We start from the raw sequence: 7921 nt of genomic DNA, 5'->3' as shown, positions 1-7921 counted from the left end.
CAATGTGTTAGCTTGTCTTCTGTTTTAAATCGGTGTCAGCAGCTGTTTATTGCTTCAAACAGGACAAAATAATTAAGATGATCCCTTAATGTTTTACACCTTGCAAGTGAAGATTCCGAATGGCCATCAAAGCTTAAAAAAGCAACACATTTCCTTCAAAGCAAACCCTAGGTCTAACCGTGAAATCCTCCCCACGTGTGCACAACATTGAAGCAAGACGAGGTTTGGTTGGGGCCGCCATTTCTCTGCGGTGGACCAGGATGAAGCGGGAGGGAAGAAGGTGCAGAAGCAGATAGCACCATTTGCCAGCAGTCAGGGAGCCGTTCACCATCGTTATGGGCCTGTCTGTGTGTAAGTTTGGGATATGTCCACAGTGCAAATTGAGCAAATTCTCATGGCGGCTCCCACCAAAGAAACAGTTCTCACAGCTCCAGCACAAACGTTTCAGAGGCCTTCAGCCTCTTTTTGTCTCTGAACGTGCTGAATTGTACAGGAGAGTTGCAGAAAACTCACATTTGCTCTTTAGTACAACCTAAATATCACCCAGTGGAACTTATGAGGGTTACGTTCATTTTTTAGGCCATTTTGTTACTATTAGTGGCGCAGTTGTAAGACCTTAGTATTTTTCCAAAAGTATGACTATACCTTCTTAAATGCCTAATTTGCACTCACTGAATCACACATTGGGAGAACTTGGCTCATTCAGAATTAAAAATATACTGAACCGACTGAAGTAACTTGAGGGGATTCTTTGTCTGTGAGTCAGAGACTGTGAAACTGTTGGAATGCCTAACAGAGTCCCTTCTAGAGAGACCCAGTGTGAGTGTGTCTCAAGTCCACTGATCCTGCTGGTAAGGATGCCCCAAACCACCTTTTCTTATTATAGATTTGAACAGTTTAGTTTTAAAAATAACCATACCCAACCCAGTAATTCTCCTCCTGGGTATATACCCAAAAGAATTGAAAGCAGGGATTCGAACAGATATTTTACACGTATGTTCACAGCAGCATTACTTAAAATAGCCAAAAGATGGAAACAACCCAAGTGCCAATCAAAGATGAATGGATAAACAAAATGTGGTGTATATTTATACAATAGAATATTATTCAGTCATAAAATGGAAGGAAATTCTGACACATGCTACAACATGGATGAACCTTGAAGACACTCTACTGAGTGAAACAAACCAGACACGAAAGGACAAATATTGTATGATTCCACTTATATGAGGTTCCTAGAGTGGTCAAATTCATAGAGACAGAAAATAGAACACTGGTTACCGGGGCGGGAGGAAGGGAAGGAGTTTAATGGATACAGAGTTTCAGTTTGAGAAGATGAAAACGTTCTGGAGATGGAAAGTGGTGATGGTCACACAACAGTGTGAATGTACATAATGCCACTGAACTGTACACTTAAAAATGGTTGAAATAGTAAATTTTATGTTATGTATATTTTACCACAATAAAAAAATTATAAAATAATAACTGTACCCAAAATATAATGTTGACTATGTTCTTCTAGATGAATTGCATTACATTTATATAAATTTTAATTTTAAAAGCCATCACGTCAATAGAAAGAGCATGACTTGGAGAGATCTGTCAGGAGGGAAAAAAGCACTAAGACAAAATGGCTGATGGTCTGCCATAACCCAAAGAAAGAAAGAAAACCCACATAAATTGAAGCGACAGTACTGGTAAAAGAAATCCCTTAACCTAACCGAGTGGATAGACTAAAACTTGTCCAAGATGGTACCCACTGGCCACATGTGACTAGTGAGTACTTGAAATGTGGCTAGTCCAAAGTGAACTGTGACATAAGTGTAAAATACACAACTTCAAAGATTTAGTGAAAAAGAAAATAAAACATATCTCATCAATAATTTTTATATTGATTAAATGTTTGAAACTATTTTGGATGCATTGGGTTAAACGTATTAAAATTAATTTCACCTGTTTTCTTTTTACTTTTTTTATACAGCTTCTAGACAATTTTAAATTACACAGTCCCTTATTTTATATTTCCATTGGACAGCACTGCTCTCGAGGTGTACCAGGTTGCTTCACGGTATCACAGCACAGAGGAAGAGTTCATTTCAGGCTCACGGACTCATTCTCTAAGGTATAAGAGACCAACGTTGTTGGTTACTTTTAAGACTTTGTCAGTTCTGCCAATTTTTCCTTAACCTTTTTTCTCATCCTTGTTCCTTTCTATGTTGATTTGGGAGATTGCCTACAACTTTATACTACGCCCTGCATCACAAAATCTTTATTGATCTCATTTCCTCTCCTATAATCTATTCAGTCAGCGTACTCTGATCAGATTAACTTTTAGGAAATCCTCGTGTAGAATGTTTTTTCCATGTTTAAAATGAAGTGACTACAGTCTGGAGAATTTGCAGATTCTGGGTTTTCCAGAGATTCTGAATCAGTAGGTTGCGGGTAGGGCCCAGACTCGGCATTTTAACAGCTACCCCAGATGGGTCTTCATGCACAAGGTCTGAGGAACACTGGCCTGTAGGATTAAGCTCAGATTCCTCAAAGTAATTTTCAAGGCTCTTTTACCTTCATAAACTTATTAGTCAGTCTATCTGAGGGAGAATGGGAAGCAAACACCTAGAGAAACTTTGGAAGAAAATAGTCCTCTGTTCTGAGTGTTGATACTTGCCCAGTTGAGGGCAGGAGGTTGGCCCTAAAGATGTCTCCAGCTCTGCTATTCTATGACCATAAACTTACTGTTATAATTAGCCACATCTTCAGACTAATTTTTCCAAGCTTCTGCCTGAATTTGAGGACGTCAACCTATTCAACACTGCATTTTCTAGTGTTGACACCCTAATACGAATCTATGTGGATCAAGAGAGTTTTGACATGTGTCCTTTTTCATAAACTATTTTCTTTGGTTTTCTATTGATGAGCCTCAGGCATCTTTAGGGATGCTAATGTCAGGACTTAATCAAATAAACTCTCATTCTAATAGACAAAAATCATGACATTGCGGATGGATGAACTGAAGGCCATATCTGGCTCACAGAATTGTTTTGATTTTTCTGCCCGGTTACTGTCACAGTTTGTGTCCCCCTCCTAAATTCCTATGTGGAAGCCCTAACCCCTAGTGTGACAGTATTTGGGGACAGGCCTTTTAAGCAGGTAATTAAGGTTAAATGAGGTCAAAAGGGTGGGGCCCTAATCCCATAGGAACAGTGTCCTTATAAGAAGAGGAAGAGACACTGGAGATTAATCTCTCTGCATGTGCACAGAGGGAAGGCCACGTGAGGACACAGCAAGAAGGTGTCTGTCTGCAAGCCAGAAAGAGGGGCCTCACCAGAAACCAACCTGCCCGCACTTTGATCCTGGACTTCCAGCCTCTAGAACTGTGAGAAAATAAATGTCTGTTGTTTCAGCCCCCCAGTCTGTGGTATTGTTCTGGCAGCCCTAGCAACTAATAGTTACCAGTATTTACAATTTGGGAGATTGCCTATAAAAATCTGAATTTTCTCAAAAAATAAGATCTGGCAACAGTTGGCTAGAGATGAGTAGTAATTTGTCTGCACTCTCCAGTTCTCCACAGTCTCCACCACTCCCTTTTGTCTCCCAGACACAGAAGCTAAAGGTCAATTGGCAATTATATCAGTATTATTTTTTTTAAAATCTAGCTCTTTTCACTCATTTACATTACTTGCCTGACACTTGTGAACATTTAGGTTGGTAACTGCTGATGTAATCCACTGCCAAGGGTCAATTTTCTTTCCAGTAGTGAAAAAGTATTTGCATTTAACTATCTACACTCTTTTGTCTGCACACTCTTTTTCCTATATAGTCTTCTTTTATGGCCATGCCAACCAGTTACGGATTCTTCAAGCCTATATGAACCATACTGATATACACTAATATACCTTTCAATCACGAAAATAAATTAAGAAATAAATCTAAACTGTAATGACAAATCTTAACTCTGAACATCATGGGCCAATTATGTAATTTGCAAAGGATGTCTTTTATCAACTAATAAATCAGGGTGGCATGAACTGGCAAAAGAAAAGCTCCCTCTGGTCTTGACAGATGCAAATAAAGAATAAATTACTTTTACTTGGAAATTTGAAAATAATGGATTGGGAGTATAAGGACTCCATCTGTTACACGATTTCAAGTCAGCCATGACAGTTGCGCATCAGAAACATATTGAAATATTAACTTTACTTCTTGCATTTATAGAATTAAAGCATAAAACATTTTAAGAGCCAGAAAATGTAATAACCATTTGTCAGAGAAAATGGGAGCAGAAGCTGGAGACAGAAATTAAAGCAGAGGGAAAAAAGGGGAAAACAATTGCTAGAATGAAGGGAAATTAACGTGACAATTAGAGCATAAAGGAATAGCACAAAAGCACAAAGGAGAAAAACATGACTCTTTAAAGGAGAACACAAGACTACGAAACTGTACTATATTTACTTATTGGTTGGCACATTTTGGTTGGAAATGTATTTCTATTAGATTAATTCAGGCAAAACATATAAAGAGACAATAGTAAGTCCCAATATTGTTCATCTTAGGCATCTATAACAGAATAAACAACAAATGGATCAAAATCATTCCTTTCTTTTCAAAACAACAGTATATGAAGCAATCTATCAATGTTCTTTTGAGTTATTTCATTTGTCTGCTTTCTCTGCTCTTGGAATAGAATTTAGCTGCTTAACTGTCAAAAATCAACTAAGGAGGGGCTGGCCCCGTGGCCAAGTGGTTAAGTTTGCGTGCTCCGCTGCAGGCGGCCCAGTGTTTCGTTGGTTCGAATCCTGGGCGTGGACATGGCACTGCTCATCAAACCACGCTGAGGCAGCGTCCCACATGCCACAACTAGAAGGACCCACAATGAAGAATACACAACTATGTACTGGGGGGCTTTGGGGAGAAAAAAAAATAAAATCTTAAAAAAAAAAATCAACTAAGGAAACGTTCAGAATTTACATATGGGCCACTTCAGTCTGTTTCAAGTATACAGCACTATTATTAGTTGTAGTTGAAAGCTATTATAAATGTGCATTTTATAGACTAAAAATATTTTACACTGTTTTAGATATTGAAGTTAAAATTCTTTTTTTGTCAAAATAAACTTGTTTATTTTATGTAAGTGTTGTGTATCCCACTCGTAAACTGAAGATCTTTCTTTTAAAGTTAGTATTAGGAAGAATGTCTTCTTAGAAGTTTCCAAATAATAAAAAAGTAAACTTCATTGGGAGAGATTTTATTATCATTTTTTTTAGGTTTTATGTTTATTTTTTAATTAATTATTTATTTTCAGATGTACATCAAAATATATATCGAATTCTGTGTATATTATATCATGTTCACCACCTGAAAACTAATTATACGGCCATACCACCCTGAATGCGCCCGATCTCGTCTGATCTCGGAAGCTAAGTAGGGTCGGGCCTGGTTAGTACTTGGATGAGACTTTTAATTTTTTAAAAAAGTAATTCACGTTATTGTGAAATAGATTAGAAAACACAGAGGAGCAAAAGAGACAACAAAAATTCGAAATAATCATTGTTTAATCACAGTTTAGTGTGTTTAAGTCAGGTCTTTTACTGTGACGAGCTACATATATATAATGTTTTTTAATGTGCTCACACTGTATATACTGCTTCAGACCCTGCTTTCCAATTTAACAATATCTTATGAAAAGCTTTCTATGTCATTAACTATTATTCTACAACATGCTTTCACTCTGTGGTTGAACCATAATTGAATTAACCAAAATTTTTTCCTCTAAGATTTTTACCGTTATAAACAATGATGTGGCTAACACCCTTGTAGATAAACCCTTGGGCATAATCCAAAAGGCACACAAAATTATAAAGTTTTTGGTGTGCATTGCCAAATTGCCCCTACAGAATGATTGTGCCCATTTAGATAAAACCTAGTATGATATGAGATTATTTATTTTACCAATTCGCCTGTATTTTTTTTCTTAAAGATTTTATTTTTTTCCTTTTTCTCCCCAAAGCCCCCCGGTACATAGTTGTATATTCTTAGTTGTGGGTCCTTCTAGTTGTGGCATGTGGGATGCCGCCTCAGCGTGGCTCGAGGAGCAGTGCCTTGTCCGTGCCCAGGATTCGAACTGACAAAACACTGGGCTGCCTGCAGCAGAGCACGCAAACTTAACCACTCGGCCACAGTGCCAGCCACAATCTGCCTCTATTTTAAATAAGATCATGAGTAAGAATTACCTAATACAGTGCCTGAATTTAGTAGCATTATACAAAATGTGGTTCCCTTTCTACTCTATTCTCATTGAGGAAGAGAATTCCACTTTCTACCCTTAAGTAAGAGAATTCCACTTTCTACCCTTAAGTACATGAGGAACATTGGGGTTTTTTGGCATTTAATGCAGTGAAGTTCTTAAATAAGCGGGTTTCCTTACTGTTTTCACTGAATTATGGGAATGGACATAGCTATTCATTCCCCAGTCTTCCATGGAATGAGATTAAACATCTTCAATTATTTGGACTGTGAAATTTTCATTATCTTTTTAACCTAATCCCATTAGGTAAAAGACAAAGAAAGGATTTACTCAGGCCTCTTGGTTGTCTATCGACAACTGAGATTCTCATTTTCCTAAATGGAAATAAAGTTTCTGAATATTTTGGATCATCTCTCAAATCCATGCAAATGCCTTAGAGATGCATAAGGTTAACCCCAAAATCTATCAAAATAACAGGATTCACAATGCTGTCCCCTAAGAAATCTAACCTTCCATTCACTTTCAGAACCTAGAAAAGTTTTTAAAAAGAAACAAGTTATTTCTAGTGCAAGTCATCCTGAGATGACTTGCAAAAGAACCCCGAGGACCTACAAACAGGAGAACATTTCTAAGGGGAAACCTTGCAAAGTAGAGCGGACGATCAAGGAATATCTGTTTAAACTCTTTCCACCTTAAACTCCTTTCAAATGGAAACACCAGCTATCGCCAAGAGCATCCTGGATCCCCAAGATGTCCTGGGGAAAAATAAAACCTAAAAAATAACCTAGTCGCTGAAAACTTATAAAGAATTAATGTTGCCAGCTTCAAATAGCAGAAAAAAATTTTAACACAGAAAAAATCTTACACAAAAATGAATTAAAAAAAAAGGGAGCGTTCTCATGGCATGTGGTAACAAAGAAATGGTGCAATCTTCTACCCATTTGTTCTCAGACAGCTATGGGTGCTTTCACTGCCTGTTGACATTTTTTTGGTAAGATCGGGGTTTTCTGTTGTGCCCTTTCACGACGAAAAGCCAAAACTGACGTTTAAATTCAGCTTTTTTGTTTACTCTAAGGGTACTAGTATTTCTGGTGTTTGAGTTAAAAAAAAATTTTTAGAAATACACGAGATGATTTTCATGTTAATTTCCTTTATCTGTTTCCAAGTGCTTAGTTTCTTTTAAAATGGCGCTCTTGGGGCCGTCCTGTGGCCCAGTGGTTAAGTTCGCGCGCTCCGGTTCGGGGGCCCAGGGTTTCGCCCGTTCGGATCCTGGGCACGGACATGCTGAGATGGCGTCCCACAACCAGAAGGACTTGCAACTAGGATTCACAACTATGTACTGGGGGGCTTTGGAGAGGAGAAGAAGAAGAAAAAAAGATTGGCAACAGATGTTAGCTCAGATGCCAATCTTTAATAAAGCGGCACTGTTTTTATTTAAGGGATTTATTAATCATACAAACGGAAGCCCCGAGCTTCTCTGTCAAGCATATTGTAAAGAGCAATGCTGCTCGTTCCCCACCGTTTGGCCAGTTCTTCTGTGCTGCTGGTTTTGCCTATTGCTTCCCTTCACTCCTAGGACCCACCTATTCCAAGAATATTTAAAAATCTTAAGACAATGGTGAACATTTCCTTTAATAAAAATATAACAATAATCTATTTATTCACTTTTTTATAGCC

The sequence above is a fragment of the Equus przewalskii genome, chromosome 30 (assembly GCF_037783145.1).
Source record: "Equus przewalskii isolate Varuska chromosome 30, EquPr2, whole genome shotgun sequence".
In the NCBI taxonomy this organism is placed as follows: Eukaryota; Metazoa; Chordata; class Mammalia; order Perissodactyla; family Equidae; genus Equus; species Equus przewalskii.
Note: the sequence above shows the minus strand (reverse complement) of the source record.